This window comes from Haematobia irritans, chromosome 3, assembly GCF_050003625.1.
Source record: "Haematobia irritans isolate KBUSLIRL chromosome 3, ASM5000362v1, whole genome shotgun sequence".
NCBI classification, from domain to species: domain Eukaryota; kingdom Metazoa; phylum Arthropoda; class Insecta; order Diptera; family Muscidae; genus Haematobia; species Haematobia irritans.
The window spans coordinates 63,795,315-63,812,410 of NC_134399.1; positions in this window are offsets into that span (position 1 = coordinate 63,795,315).

A 17,096-nucleotide genomic window follows, 5' to 3' on the forward strand; every position below is an offset into this window, starting at 1 on the left:
CAATCACACAAAAATTTGTCCATATCAAGTTCATAATTGTATGTAGCCCCCATATAAGCGACCCCCATATTTTTAATTCTGGCTCCCTACGTACCGTGCGTACGTACTACCCTACGTACTATCGATTCGTAGTTATTTGTAGACTTACCTACACATACCTTTTTGGTCTAATATATACCACGTATGGACTAACTCACAATTTAGAAAACGATTTAAGATACCACAACCCATGTAATTCGATTGTGGATTACAGTCTTTCGTAGAAGTTTCTACGCTATCCATGGTTGAGGGTACATAAGATTCGGTTTGACCGAACTTATGGCCATATATACTTGTTTTAAATGGTTTGTACTTTTCCGGTGGAAAAGGGTCTCTGTAAAACATAGTTTTTTTTTTGTTGAAAATTTGCCCCTTTTACATCGATATTTTTTGAACCACTTAACTTATCACAGCTCCAATTATACACGCTTATTCATCATTTCAATACCTTTCATTTGGCGATTCAGCGATATAGTCGGACATTTCATTCATTCATCAAAGCAGATCAAAATACATAACAAAAATACATTTTCAGTGTAAACTAGTGTTATTAATCGATTGAAGTGTGAAATAACATATTAGATGTTTTCATTTGTTACACCATCCAAAATTAATTAATCGTTATATTTATTGTTCATTGAGAAAGTTGGTAGCTATATAAGTACTCATGCTGTAAAGAAATTCGATTTGTTAATTACTTGTCCAACGCCCAATTTAGAGCCAGATCAAATGGAATGACATGTTTATCTTTGGTATGTGACATATCGAAGCGCCCATCAGTTTCTTCAATAATGAGTTTTTTTAAGAGCGAAGAAAAATCACATCTACACCAAATGAATAAATTCAATTTATTGTCATATATTTCATAAATATTGAAAGAAGCTGTGGTAAAAAGTTGATAAGACGAAAAACTTGGAAGTTAATTTAAAACAAGAATATACGGCTGTAAGTTCGGCCAGGCCGAATCTTATGTACCCCCCACCATGGATTGCGTAGAAACTTATACGAAAGACTGTCATCCACAATCGAATTATGTTACTTGGGTCGTGGTATCTTAAAACTTCTTAACATCGTTTTCTAAATTGTGAGTTAGTCTATACGTGGTATATATTAGACAAAAGAGGTATGTATAGGTAAGTCTACAAATAATTACGAATCGACATGGCCTTTTGCACGGTACGTAGAGAGTCAGAATTGAAATATGGGGGTCGCTTATATGGGGGCTATATACAATTATGAACTTGATATGGACCAATTTTTGTGTGATTGGGGATCGATTTAACAGGGGGCTATGTATAACTATAGACCGATATGGACCTAGTTAGGCACGGTTGTTAAAGGCCATATACTAGCACAATGTACCAAATTTCAACTGACTCGGATGAAATTTGCTCCTCCAAGAGGCTCCAAAACGAAATCTCGGGATCGGTTTATATGGGGGCTATGTATGATTATGGACTGATATGGACCACTTTTGACATGGTTGTTAAATATCATATACTAACATCATGTACCAAATTTCAACTGAATCGGACGAATTTTGCTCTTCCAAGGGGCTGCGGGGGTCAAATCCGGTGATCGGTTTATATAGGGGCTACATATAATTATGGACCTATGTGGACCAATTTTTGCATGGTTATTAGAGACCATATACTAATAACATGTACAAATTTCAGCCGGATCGGATGAAATTTGCTTCTCTTAGAGCAATCGCAAGCCAAATTTGGGGGTCCGTTTATATGGGGGCTATACGTAAAAGTGGACCGATGTGGACCAATTTGTGCACGGTTGTTAGATACCATATACTAACACCATGTACGAAATTTCAGCCGGATAGGATGAAATTTGTTTCTCTTAGAGCAATCGAAAGCCAAATTTGGGGGTCCGTTTATATGGGGGCTATACGTAAAAGTGGACCGATATGGCCCATTTGCAATACCATCCGACCTACATCAATAATCAACTACTTGTGCCAAGTTTCAAGTCGATAGCTTATGTCGTTCGGAAGTTAGCGTGCTTTCAACAGACGGACGGACGGACATGCTCAGATCGACTCAGAATTTCACCACGACCCAGAATATATATACTTTATGGGGTCTTAGAGCAATATTTCGATGTGTTACAAACGGAATGACAAAGTTAATATAGCCCCATCCTATAGTGGAGGGTATAACAAATATGTATTACCAGATGTTAGATATTGGTAACTATTAAGCGAGTGTTAAATTAAATAAAAAACTAAACTACCACAGTGGCTTCCTAAGTCAATAATGTACTAAAGTAGATATATAAATAAAATAATGTAACAGGTCAATTAAAAAGTAGCCGGCCTACCATATTACAGCCTGTTTGTATGCCTTTCAACCTACGCGTTATAGATTGAAAGGGCTTTGAATGGAATGCCTTATTTCACACGTTGATGAACATAAGGGCTTTTGAGTTTGGTTTCGTTTGGTTATCGCGCACGTCATATAGCGCGAAGCCTAAACCTTTCTTAAAGAAAAGACGTTCGTTTAATTTTCTTTTCTAAGAATTTATTGGTCTTCGTGACCTTCTTCTTTGACAATTCAACCGTAACTAACTCTAATAGAGAAAAATTCAAAGTTAATTTACAAATTCCGTTAACACGGTAAATCTTAACGAAAACAATAGAAAAAGGATAAATAAAAGTAGAAAATGAAATTCGATAAACTTAAATAAAGAAAACATGACAAACATTCTCTTAGAAAACAGAATATTCAAAACTTAGAGAATACGGAATTATTAAATAAAAGAAAGAAGAAATTAATGTAGAGGCAATAAAATGTGTTGTTGGAGCGAATCCTAATACGCTCTCCAATAAAATTGAAGTAATGTTGTTGAACTCGCTTCAACATATTCCCGCCTCAGCATGGAAGAGTGATTTGGTCTCGTCCTTCTTTTTATAGGCATGTGCAGCTTTGATCGCCCCTGACTGTACAATCGGTGTAATATTGCATTATAGCTAATGCTGCTGCGTCAATGGCATATATTGACCTGTAAGTAAAGAACAGAAAGAAGTTCGTACAAATGATTAAGTAGTTTGTGGGGGTGATCAAATCGCGCGATTGTGCTAGATTTCTTGAGGCGGTGTGGTTTTGTGGACTGTATTTGCGTTGGGCGGTATTAGTTACCAATGTGCATAATTTAACCATCGGTCGAGTTTTTGTGCCGTTTTGTGTTAGAGTTTCGGCTACCCTAACATTTCGATGGTCGTTGTAGTGGACTTTCAAAACTCGCCTTTCGGTGGGTGGTAGCAAGTCCCTGATTACTGTAAAATCATTTGACCGAATATTATTATTGTTCGTAATCCATTTTGCTCGCTGTTGAGGTTCGATAATGTATTTAGATTTCCACCGATGTGCGAAGATTCGGTGGAGAGATTTTAGTCGTTCCCAGCAATTCAGTAGCGATAGCGAGTTTTCTGGAACGTCGTGAGATATTTCAGGTGTGGCGAAGATTGGTGCTCTGCGCAGGAGATGGACTTTATCGCCGATAAATGGATGAACGGGGAGGTGTCTGTTTTGATTATATACTCTTCGTTTATCTCGTAGATTTCCATTTTCTCTTGGAAATGCAGTCTGTTGTGATAGAAGAATGAGACGATGTCCTACAAATAAGATTTCTTCTTGACGTAGAAAATTGTTATTGGTGACTATTTTTCTTTTCCAGGCGTTATAGAATCGGAACATATAGCATAAGACTCGTAGACAGCGATTGAGTGACGAAAATCTTGAACTCATATCTTCTCCGTCGATTGTGGTGCAAAAGGTAGCAACCCACTTTTCACGGGGTTGTGTTTCGAGTGTTTTCTTGGCGCTGTGATCTTCAATGTTTAAAAATTCTTCGCCCAGAAGATCTTCTCGGGGCCAGCGTTGTAAATGAGCCTTACTATTGGAAGTAAGCTTCTTAAGGGGAAATCCAGCGGATGAAAGAGCCTTTACTAGCTGATCCTGTTTGATTTTGGCTTCCGCGATGGAATGAGCGCCTGATAATACGTCGTCGACATAGACTTCGTGTTGCAAAATTTGTGACGCTTGTGGGTATAATAGTTTGCAGTCTCTTCCCAATTCTAATAGGGTTCTAATCGCGAGGAATGGGGCGGCGTTTACGCCGAAGGTAACGGTTTTTAATTGAAAATTCTGTACAGGCTTATTGGGTGCGGGACGAAATAAAATTCGTTGAAATTTCTGGTCGTCTTCATGGACCCATATCTGGCGGTACATCTTTTGAATGTCGCCGTTGAATACGAATTGATAGTACCTCCAGTTTCGTAAGACCTTCACCAGGTCTTGCTGCAGAATCGGCCCAGAATGGAGAACGTCGTTTAAAGAATGTCCACTGGAGGTCTTTTTCGACGCGTTGAACACCACGCGGACTTTTGTGGACTTGCTTTCTGGCCGAACCACGGCATGATGAGGAAGAAAATAGTTTATTTCGTTGTTCCCGTCATTTCTTTTTACAAGTGTCATGTGGCCTAACTCCTCATATTCGCGAAGAACTTTATCGTATTCGCGTTTTAGTTCTGGCGTTTTACTTAAATTCTTTTCCATCCGGATGTATTGACCGAATGCCATGTGTCGCGAAGACCCCAGGAATATTTCGTGTGGATATTCCTGTTTGAAGGGTAGTCGGACTACATATCGACCGTCACTTTGTCGATAAGTCGTTGATTTATAAAAATTTTCACACCATGTGTCAGTATCGGATTCGATCTGAGGTTTCTCTACTTCTTCTAACTCCCAAAACTGTTTTAGCTGCTCGTGGAGTGCAAATGTCTCAGATTCAGACACAATAGTTGAAAATGCGTTAACTTGTTCGGCATCTGCTGGACCTGACAAATACCAGCCAAATTGAGACTCTCGGGCCTCCAATCCACCATCAATCTGAAGTAATGATCCCGTTTTATTGATGAACGGAAGGTAGTCGCTACCGATGATCATATCGATTGGGGCTGGCTTATGGAAAAATGGGTCTGCGAGGTTCAGACCCTTCACTTTATTGAGAAGTGTCGTCTTGATTGGCCGCGAAGGCAACAAATGAGCCAAACTTGATACGACCAATGCTTTAATTATGATTTTGAAATCAGATTTCGGAGCCTTTACAGTTAGAATACATTTCCCCTTGCAACTGCTTACGACCGTGCCACCCAACCCTGAAATCTGAGCGTTATGGGTCTCCATCGGGATGGCCAACCTCTGTTGAACGCGTTTGGAAATGAAACTTCGTTCTGACCCTGCATCTAGAAGTGCCCTAACCGCAAAAAGTTCTCCGCAATGTTCCAAGAATATTCGTGCTGTTGGTAAAATAGTTGTACTTTCATTTTGTGAAAAGAGTGTATTAATTTCTTCCACCGGCTCGGTGGTATTCAAAAATGTATTTTCATGTGCTTGTTTTGAAGTTGATGGCCCATCCTGCTTAGGATTTCGGGACCCGTTTTCTTGAACTTTTTCTTGCGTTTGATCACATTTCGAATTTATGTGTAACATCGTGTGGTGCTTTCTCTTGCATTTTGCGCACCGCCTCTTGCTGGTGCAGTCTGACTTGAAATGGTTAGGTGAGAGACAATTTAGACAATATTTGTTTTCCATAGCGAATTTGGTACGGTCAGTGGGTGACAAATCTTTAAACTGTTTGCACGACATAAGCCAATGATTCTGATTGCACTTCTTGCACATTGTTTTTAAGTTTTGATTTGTCGCGGAGATATGGAACGATTGGGATTTTGAATTTTGATTTTCCCTCGTATTGGGTTTTCGAAAATCAAGTACTGTTTCTAGTTTCTCAATTCGATTTGATAGAAATGAATCCATTTGTTGCCACGAAGGCAATTCCTTGTGGTTTGACAAAGAATCTTCCCAGGCTCGTAACGTGTCGTCGGGAATTTTAGAAGAAACAATATGTATGAGGATCGGATCCCAATTATCGACGGCTATTTCATAAGACTTGAAAATCGCCAGACTATCGTTAATCGCGCTTTGTATTTGTCGAATTGACTTTGGTGACTCGTTTGAAACAGATTGAATCGAAAAAAGCTTTTTCATTTGTTGATTCACCAATATGCGCTTATTTTCGTAGCGATTTCTCAATGCTTCCCATGCTAAACTAAAATTGGCGTCGGTTAAATCAAATTTCTTCACAATGTCATTCGCTTCCCCTCGGGTTTTACCGCGAAGGTGATACAGCTTCTGAGCTGGGGATAAATGTGGATGATTTCCAAATACAGCTGAAAAGATGTCTCTAAATGCTGGCCATTTAGAGTATCCCCCCTCGAAAGGTGGAGTAGCGCAGGGCGGCAATTTGAGAGAAGGCGCACTTCGTTGTGGCGGAATATGATCGACACTGTTTTCTTGTTGACTATTTGTTTTAGAACAAATAGCTATCATTATGCTTTCCTTGCATTTTTGATATTTAGCGCAAGCTTCTTCAAATTTTTGGCCATTAACGTCATTATAATCATGTTCTTCTTTCTCATCTTCTAATGCTAATGCCTCATAACTCGCAACTAGCTGTGGCCATCTTCTTTCCAATTCCAAATCTTTAATTTCTAGTAACTGAACCGATAGTGTTTCTGCCTTTTGATTTTCGAGTTCCTGGCAGAATGTTACGATCTGATTATGATTAAAAAGAAATTTTCGACGCGTAGCCATTTTCCTGTGTGATTTTTTACACCTACTTGAGAAACACCAAAGAAAATTATACGTTTCTGGGTCGCAAAGATTTACTTTTGGATTGTAATATCCCGAAGATTTGCCCGCTTATGAAGACGATTCGACAATATATCAAAATGCAATCGCAATGAACGTATTGTGACTGTACAATTGAATGTAAATATATTTTTATCGCAAAATTCCCACTAAATATTTTTGAATGACGGTATGCTCAAATGTTTCAGGCTAAAATCTCCACCGAACCTATTATTATTATCTTTTACACGAAAACCAGTAGAGAAAATAGCAAAATGTTGAAAATTCGTAAGGTTGTATGTAATTTTGTTGAATCTCTGGCGGATGTTCTGCGAAAAAATTATGCGGCAACGCTATGTCGTTTTGTGCATACGCTGTGTTTTTTGCTTTCTTGGTCGCGATGACCCAATCGTAAAAATTACTTAAGTTGGAACAACGATATGTGAAATGAAAAACTTTCCGAGTGTATGTGTATCGTGTACAGGGGCTCAAAATTCTCAAAATATTTCTCTGCCACCAAGATCGTCTGTATTCTTCTTGTCCGCAGTCGTTTCTGGCCAATATTTTGAAAATTTTCCAAGAAAAATAAATTGGAACGACTCACCGAATAATTTTTGCTGGATGTGTCTCTGGAACCGCGAAGGAAATTACCTCCGCTGTGACATTATTATTTAAGCAACCCAAAATTTATTTTATTTTTCACTGCACAATTGTTTTTAATCAAATTAATTTTTAATTAAATTTTGTGAAAAATATTTAATTTTTTTTTTTTTAAGTCGTTATAATTATTTTCTATACCACTATTATTTGTTTTCACCACAACACCGTTTGTTGATTGTTTATTATTTTGTTTTGTATGTGGGATTCTTTATTCTGTCCGCGGAGGAAAATTCCCTCAAGGTAGGGTAACCCTATATAATTTGGCACTTTTTCCCACTATCACGGCAACACTATTATAGCGGTACTTTGAAAATAATTTTTTGGTTCCTTTTCACCTTTCTTTCTCGATGATTTTGTAAAATTATTTTAATATAATAATTCCAATATTCACATGGCGGTTTAATTATTTATTTATTTTTTTCTTTCTATTTTTATTGTCACTATCACTTGTTTTCCTTTTTGTTCCAATAATTTTTTCTCACACACACACACACTACCACTATTGTAAGGCAAATATTTTTACCGTTTATTTTCGATCTAGTTGCCTTTATTTTTAATGTCACCACACTTTTATTTGATTACTTACATTATTTTCTTTCACTTTTTGTTTATGTGAAACCGTTTCTAAATTGTTTTACGTTCTTTTTTAATTAAAAACTTTCGCGAAGAATTAAAACGTTTTTTTTTTACCGCCGGTCACTTGTGTTTCTTTACTATACCAGTTAGTTTGACGTATGACATTTGTGCCAATTATCAACTGTCATATGATCAACAAGTTACCCAGTAGGGATCAATGTCTTAAGGGAAAATTGATGGAATGTTACCACTGAATGACCGTTAAAATTTTAAATCGTTGAAATTGTCAATCTGGTAATTACTAACTGTGGGAAAATTGTTATTGTAGCACGGAATGTATTTTGAACAACTTTTGACGTTTTTTATTATCCCGTAGACAAACGTTGTTGTTGTTTATTTTTATTTTCTTCCTTTTTCTCGCGAAAGAGTATGCGTGTACTTTGAATTGAATGTTTCGTTCAGTTTTTTTGTATTGTTTTTTGTTTTTGGAGTTGTCTATTTTCACTTTTGTCTCCTTTTTTGTGATTAATTTGACGTTTAAGTTTGTCTCAAATTTTTATAGCACTGTTTTTGAATTTTATGTATCTTAGGGCCTGTTCATAATCTGAAAGGCCAAACACAATGTTTTTTAAACGAAATTTTTGAATTTTGTTATCGTTTTTCGTATTTTTGTATACGTTTTATCTGCGCGAGATGACAGCGTTGACATTCACTGATTTCTTTTGATCACACCACGAACCACTAACACATTTGCACTTACCCAATCTATTCTTTACCACTTTTTGATGATGATGATGAAGTTCGCTGGTGATGATGATGTTTCTCTCCTCGTTGGAGTCGCCTTTTATATTCTCGGTCGAGAATCGTTTTATATCCAATGTATGAATTTTTCACTGGTACTTTGTTGAGCTACGGTTGCTCCTGGTTGTTCCTTCTCCCAATATCCAATTAGGAGGCTCGAATGGACCATATGTTTGTATGCCTTTCAACCTACGCGTTATAGATTGAAAGGGCTTTGAATGGAATGCCTTATTTCACACGTTGATGAACATAAGGGCTTTTGAGTTTGGTTTCGTTTGGTTATCGCGCACGTCATATAGCGCGAAGCCTAAACCTTTCTTAAAGAAAAGACGTTCGTTTAATTTTCTTTTCTAAGAATTTATTGGTCTTCGTGACCTTCTTCTTTGACAATTCAACCGTAACTAACTCTAATAGAGAAAAATTCAAAGTTAATTTACAAATTCCGTTAACACGGTAAATCTTAACGAAAACAATAGAAAAAGGATAAATAAAAGTAGAAAATGAAATTCGATAAACTTAAATAAAGAAAACATGACAAACATTCTCTTAGAAAACAGAATATTCAAAACTTAGAGAATACGGAATTATTAAATAAAAGAAAGAAGAAATTAATGTAGAGGCAATAAAATGTGTTGTTGGAGCGAATCCTAATACGCTCTCCAATAAAATTGAAGTAATGTTGTTGAACTCGCTTCAACACAGCCTATCCGTTTAAAAATTTTCAACAGTAGCAAAAAACTATAGTATAATATGTTTGGGACATATATATAAATATGTTAGAACATATTATGTTTGCGACATATTTTCTGAAATTTAATATGTGTGGATGCAAACATATATTAATTTAGAAATTGCTTATAAACATATATGTGTTTAAATTTTCCCAATTCAAAAGTTGATTGAAGTTGAAAACGTAATCAATATAAAATATTTTTCTTTAATTTAATTAAAATATTAACTACCCCACTAAAAATTTTAATTAAATTAAAAAAGATTGACAAATAAAAACATACATCAATGCATATAGATAAATAGATAAATTTGTGACTCAAAATATACGTATTTTCATTATAAAAACTACCCTGCAAAAAAATTGGAAGTTCTTCTAAAGGCACAACTTTAAAAGCACTTCCAAAAATGTCCTCCCAAATATGTTCTTTAGAGGAAGTTCAATTGAGTCAATTTTTTTATAACTCGCTTTTTTCATATTTTTAATAGGAAATTTAAAAATTTTTTGTGTTAAAAACAGATCAAGAATTAATAAAATGGTACAAATTATTAAAATTTTTCCGAAAAAAATGCTAAATACTTTCTAGAAAAATTACGAATTTTTGAAAATATTTAATTTTAAGCATTTAAGACACGCGCTATAATGTATTAAAAATCATAAAAAAATTTAAAAATTATTTATTTGTCAAAATATCACAAAATTTCTTAATTCTCATCCAAAACACTGAATTTGGATCACACCTTAAGAAGTGGTGCAAATTCAGTTCACCGGCTATTGAAATGGTGGACATTAGTCCTATGACAAGCCCATGTTAAATTAATCGCTTCTGCGCCAATTTTGCGACACTTGTTTCCTGGGTAATACAATCATTCAGTGTATAGTTTTGAAGAAAATGATTATGAATCACCGTGCTTGTATAATATTGGCGAAAATGTTTTTATATACTATAGACGATTTCATCCATTAATCAAATACGTCATTGGATTCATATGCAAACATTCGCTAGGTAATGGATGAAAAAAAAACAATACCTGTTTAGTTCCAAAAATTAAGAATAAAAAATCGAAGATTTATTTCACATTCATTTATGTTGCTATTCTCTCTATTTGTATGCTATTTACACAGAAAATAATATTATAATTTTTGAGCTAACAATAAATTGTTTCTACAGAAAATTTTTAAGTTCAACAAAATTTTTGTTGCTATAACAAAATGTTTGTTGATATAACAAAATTGGTTGCTAAAGTGACTAAAATCGTAATTGTATTTACAAATTACGTTGTTAGCTCACATTTAAACATAATTTTAATTGTATTGACAATCAAATTAATTGATATTTTTTTGTGTGTATATTAAATAATTATGACTTGAAATTAATTCAATATAATGATAACAATCTTTTTCCATTGTTATGGGTGCTACAATTTAAATTTCTCTACGAGGTAATTACGATGCGGATCGCTATATTTTAGGCTAGGCCATTTAATTTACGGTCACTTATATAGATTTCGATTGGTAACAAATGTGGTGCATATATTACACATTCCCCAACATAAATCGAATTTTTTCGTTCGATTGGAAAAGCCAATACAGCCTATCCAAAATAAGCATGTTCGATTGACCCGGTGTACCGTGAAAAATATTCTTCTGTAACATATACTAACAAACATGTTCTGATTCAAGCATATATATTTTTAGAATTCCGTGTTCATAAAAAAAGTTAATCAACGATTACAAACAACTGATAAACTATTTAATGAAAAATAGGATTCTTAAACGGTTATTAGCTTACCAATCCTCTAATAAGTCCCTTAGGCATACACTGGTAGAAAACACTTTTACACCGAAAAAAAATAAACTGTTTTATAGGAAGAATAAACTAATACGTACGAAAATTAAACTAAATTTTACTTCACATTTTGATATTTCCCCAAAGCGTTGTTAAAACCAGGAAAATTTAATGCCCTGCTGTACCTTTTAAATACAGTTCACGAAATTATACCCTCTTATAGAAGAAGAAATAAACTAAAATTTAAGAAGAAAATCATTGGCGCCAAATCATGACCATTTTAACCATACAGTACGAAATTATACCCTCTTATAGAAGAAGAATTGAACTAAAATTTAAGAAGAAAATCATTGGCGCCAAATCATGACCATTTTAAGCAGTCGTTCTTTGTAGTTCTTACTATTTTTGGGAATCGTACGAAAATTTTCATTTGCTTTAGTTCATATTGAACTTATGTGTACGGTCATCGAACTTTATACTCACGTTTAGTTCATAAAATATTCGAGACATACTTAAAAAAACGAAAATTTCATTGGTCTGTGGAAAATTTCGCAAAAAAATAATAAAATTTAACTGCTAACAAATATTTTTTACAATATAAATAAGTTAAATTTAGCGTTAGTTTAACTACGGAAATTTTTTCTGTGAAATGAACTTTTCTTAGTGTGTATATATTTTTAAGGCGCCAGTTGGTCACTTCAATTTTTTACTTGCAGCAACCTCTCTCGGTCTCTCTTTCTAAACACATATTGTATTTAAACAAATGTTATGTCCAAAACATAATATGTTCTAACATGTCGCAAACATGTTATGCTAGTTTATGAACATTATATGCTTGCACTTAAAAATAATGTGCTAAAACTTTGAGTTCCTATATGTTTGGAACTCAAAGTTTTACACCGAAACATATTAAAACCAGTAAGGAAAGTCTAAAGTCGGGCGGGGCCGACTATATTATACCCTGCACCACTTTGTAGATCTAAATTTTCGATACCATATCACATCCGTCAAATGTGTTGGGGGCTATATATAAAGGTTTGTCCCAAATACATACATTTAAATATCACTCGATCTGGAAGAATTTGATAGACTTCTACAAAATCTATAGACTCAAAATTTAAGTCGGCTAATGCACTAGGGTGGAACACAATGTTAGTAAAAAATAAATATGGGAAACGTTTAAATCTGAAGCAATTTTAAGGAAACTTCGAAAAAGTTTATTTATGATTTATCGCTCGACATATATGTATTAGAAGTTTAGGGAAATTAGAGTCCTTTTTACAACTTTTCGACTAAGCAGTGGCGATTTTACAAGGAAAATGTTGGTATTTTGACCATTTTTGTCGAAATCAGAAAAACATATATATGGGAGCTATATCTAAATCTGAACCGATTTCAACCAAATTTGGCACGCATAGCTACAATGCTAATTCTACTCCCTATGCAAAATTTCAACTAAATCGGAGTTAAAAATTGGCCTCTGTGGTCATATGAGTGTAAATCGGGCGAAAGCTTTACATGGGAGATATATCCAAATCTGAACCGATTTCAAGCAAATTTGGCACGCATAGTTACAACGCTAGTTCTACTCCCTATGCAAAATTTCAACTAAATCGGAGCAAAAAATTGGCCTCTGTGGGCAAATGAGTGTAAATCGGGCGAAAGCTATATATGGGAGCTATATCTAAATCTGAAACCGATTTGGCTGATATTTTGCAAGTTTTTCGAGACTCATAAAATATTCGGATGTACGGAATTTGAGGAAGATCGGTTGATATACACGCCAATTATGACCAGATCGGTGAAAAATTTATATGGCAGCTATATCTAAATCTGAACCGATTTTTTCCAAAATCAATAGGGATCGTCTTTGAGCCGAAACAGGACCCTATACCAAATTTTAGGACAATCGGACTAAATCTGCGAGCTGTACTTTGCACACAAAAATACATCAACAGACAGACGGACATCGCTAAATCGACTCAGAATTTAATTCTAAGACGATCGGTATACTAAACGATGGGTCTCAGACTTTTCCTTCTTGGCGTTACATACAAATGCACAAACTTATTACACTCTGTACCACAGTAGTGGTGAAGGGTATAAACAGTCGTTTTTGTCCCTGTAGCTCGACTCAATTGGTTTTGATGCCACAATGATGGCGATGAATATAAACAAGTATATACGGCCGTACGTTCGGTCAGGCCGAATCTGATATACCCTCCACCACGGATTGCGTAGAAACTTCTACTAAAGACTGTCATCCACAATCGAATTACCTGGGTTGCGGTAACACTTGCCGATGACAAGGTATCTTAAAACTTCTTAACACCGTCTTCACCGTGGTGCAATGGTTAGCATGCCCGCCTTGCATACACAAGGTCGTGGGTTCGATTCCTGCTTCGACCGAACACCAAAAAGTTTTTCAGCGGTGGATTATCCCACCTCAGTAATGCTGGTGACATTTCTGAGGGTTTCAAAGCTTCTCTAAGTGGTTTCACTGCAATGTGGGACGCCGTTCGGACTTGGCTATAAAAAGGAGGTCCCTTGTCATTGAGCTTAACATGGAATCGGGCAGCACTCAGTGATAAGAGAGAAGTTCACCAATGTGGTATCACAATGGACTGAATAGTCTAAGTGAGCCTGATACATCGGGCTGCCACCTAACCTAACCTAACCTAACACCGTCTTCTAAATTGTAAGTTAGTCCATAGGGGTATATATTACCAGTATTTTCTATAGAACTAAAATTTTTAGAAATTTTCTATAGAAATAAAATTTAGATAAAATTTTCTCTAGAAATAAAATTTAGATAAAATTTTCTATAGAAATAAAATTTTGACAACATTTTCTATAGAAATAAAATTTTGCCAGAATTTTCTATAGAAATAAATTTTTGACAAAATTTTATATAGCAACTAACTTTTGATAAAATTTTCTGTAGAAATAAAATTTTGACAAATTTTCTATAGAAATAAAATTTTGATAAAATTTTCTCGGCTATATATAACTATAGACCGATATGGATCAATTTTTGCATGGCTGCTAGCGGCCATATACTAGCGTAATGTACCAAATTTCAACCGAATCGGATGAATTTTGCTCCTCCAAGAGATTCCGGAGGTCAAATCTGGGGTTCGATTTATATGGGGGCTATATATAATTATTGACCGATATGGACCAATTTTTGCATGGTTGTTAGAGACCATATACTAACACCACGTACGAAATTTCAACCGGATCGGATGAATTTTGCTCCTCTAAGAGGCTCCGGAGGTCAAATCTGACCTACATCAATAACAACTACTTGTACCAAGCTTCAAGTCGATAGCTTGTTTCGTTCGGAAGTTAGCGTGATTTCAACACACGGACGGACGGGCATGCTTAGATGGACTCAGAATTTCACCACGACCCCCCAGCAAAAAAAGCGTCACCAAAAAAGTAATTAAAATGTTCTTTTTGGATCCGGAAGTGGCGCATAATTGACGCAGAAGCGATGAATTTAACATGGGCTTGTCATAGGACGGAAGTCCTTCATTTCAACAGCCGTTGCACTGAATTTGCATCACTTCTTTAGGTGTAATCCGAATTCAGTGTTGCGGATGTAAATTAAAAAATTCTGTTATATTTTGTCAAATAAATAATTTTTATAATTTTTTATAATTTTTAATGGATTCTAACGCTTGTTGGAAACGTTTGACCTCAAATATTTTCAAAAATTCACAATTTTTTCAGATTGAATTTAGCATTTTTTTCGACAAAATTTTAATGATTTGTACCATTTTATGAATTCTTACTCTGTTTTTAACCTATTTGAAATAAAAAAAGTTAAAATTACCCATTAAAAGTATGAACAAATCAAGTTATAAAAAATTGAATTTAAAGAACTTCCTGGGTAGTTAAAATAAAGAACATCATTGGGAGTGCATCTTCTGGAAGTGCTTTTAAAGTTGTGCCTTCGGAAGAACTTCCAAATTTTTTTGCTGGGGAATTAGGCCGTTTTAAGTGAAAACTTAAGTTTTGAAAAATTAAATTTCGCAAACAAGAATAGAAAATCAATAAAAATAATAAAAAAAAAATTCATCCCCGCTGGGATTTGAATCTGTGCCGTTTGACTTTTTCATTTCCATGGAAGTGAAAAAATTTCTACTGGTGAGATTTGAACCACTGTTCTTTATTTTTTCATTCATAATAATAAAGAACAACTCAGGAAGTGGTTAGAATGTCATGCCGTGGTGTCATATTAGGTTCATGTCAGAAACATAGACGTTTTGATGCATCGTTGTCAATGGCGTTTGTGGCTGAGTGTGGTAAGGCGTTCTGTTATGATACCGACATACCCACGATCAACCCCCGGTGAAGAAGTTTTTCAATTTGAAAAAATTAGATAATAAAATAATAAAAGTGTAACAAAAAATACTGATAAAAATAAAAAGTGCAATTGTAAAAAAATATTGTCTTTTAGTGTTTTAAATTTCTTCACCTAACTTAACTTCCAAGGCACAACTTCTAAAGTAATGCAAAGATCCAAAAATGAAGTACATCCGTCCTATGACAAGACCATGTAAAATTCATTGGAGATGATCCAAGTTTGCACTACTTCCGGATCACAACTTGGGGATAAAAACAACTTTTTTGGAAGCTCTTTTTTGCTGGAGATTTATTATTAAATTTCTCATTTCAAATGATGTGTGAGGTCCCATTTCTCGATTTTCGTATTTTTTTATCCTCCACCATAGGATGGGGGGTATATTAACTTTATCATTCCGTTTGTAATTGATCTAAGAACTCATAAAGTATATATATTCTGGTTCGTGATGAAATTCTGAGTCGATCTAGCGATGTCCGTCCGTCTGTACGACTGTCCGTCCGTCTATGGAAATCACGATAACTTCCGAACGAAACAAGTTATCGACTTGAAACTTGGCACAAGCAGTTGTTATTGATGTAGGTCGATATTGAGCAAATGAGCCATATCGGATCACTTTTACGTATAGCCCCCATAATTATATATAGCCCCCATATAAACCGATCCCGAGAACTGAACTATATACTTATTTAATCGGCCTTTTTTGTCAAGTATATACCCCATATAGACTAACTTACAATTTAGAAGACAATGTTAAGAAGTTTTAAGATAAAACTGATTGACAAAAAAGAAAGGTTTTGATATACTTCGGCTCAGAAAAAAACATTGTATTAACGTCATTACAGAATCGATGATCGTCAAGGTCAGCGGTTTTCAGAGTGTCCACGCTTGAGAGGTTTCACTGTATACATACTAAGATATATCTACCAATGTTTTTCATCGATGATTTATCCCTTCTCAATAATGCTAGTGGCATTTCTGACTGTATACGTGGTTTCATTATAATGTGAAACGCCGTTCGGACATGGCTACAAAAAGGAGGTCCTTTGTCATTGGGCAGCACTCAGAAATAAGAGAAAAATTCACCACTTTAGATCACAATGGACAGAACAGTCTAGTATAACACCAGGACCACAAGTGTTGTATTATATCGAATAAATTAAATTTTTTTTATCGAAATATTATCTATATTTTCTCTATAATCACAAAATAAGTACGAATCTTCGAATCAAATCTTAATTACGAAGATAACCACCATTGGCCGCATATTTAGTTCCAACAGCGTTACCCGAGTATCCACCAGAATGGGCAGCTGGTGCAGCATAAGTTACTGCTGGGCCAGAGGCAGCTGGAGCGGAAGCAAAGCCTGAATTACTATGGACATATGAAGTAACGGCAGGAGCGGTGAAACGATGAACTGGGGCGGAA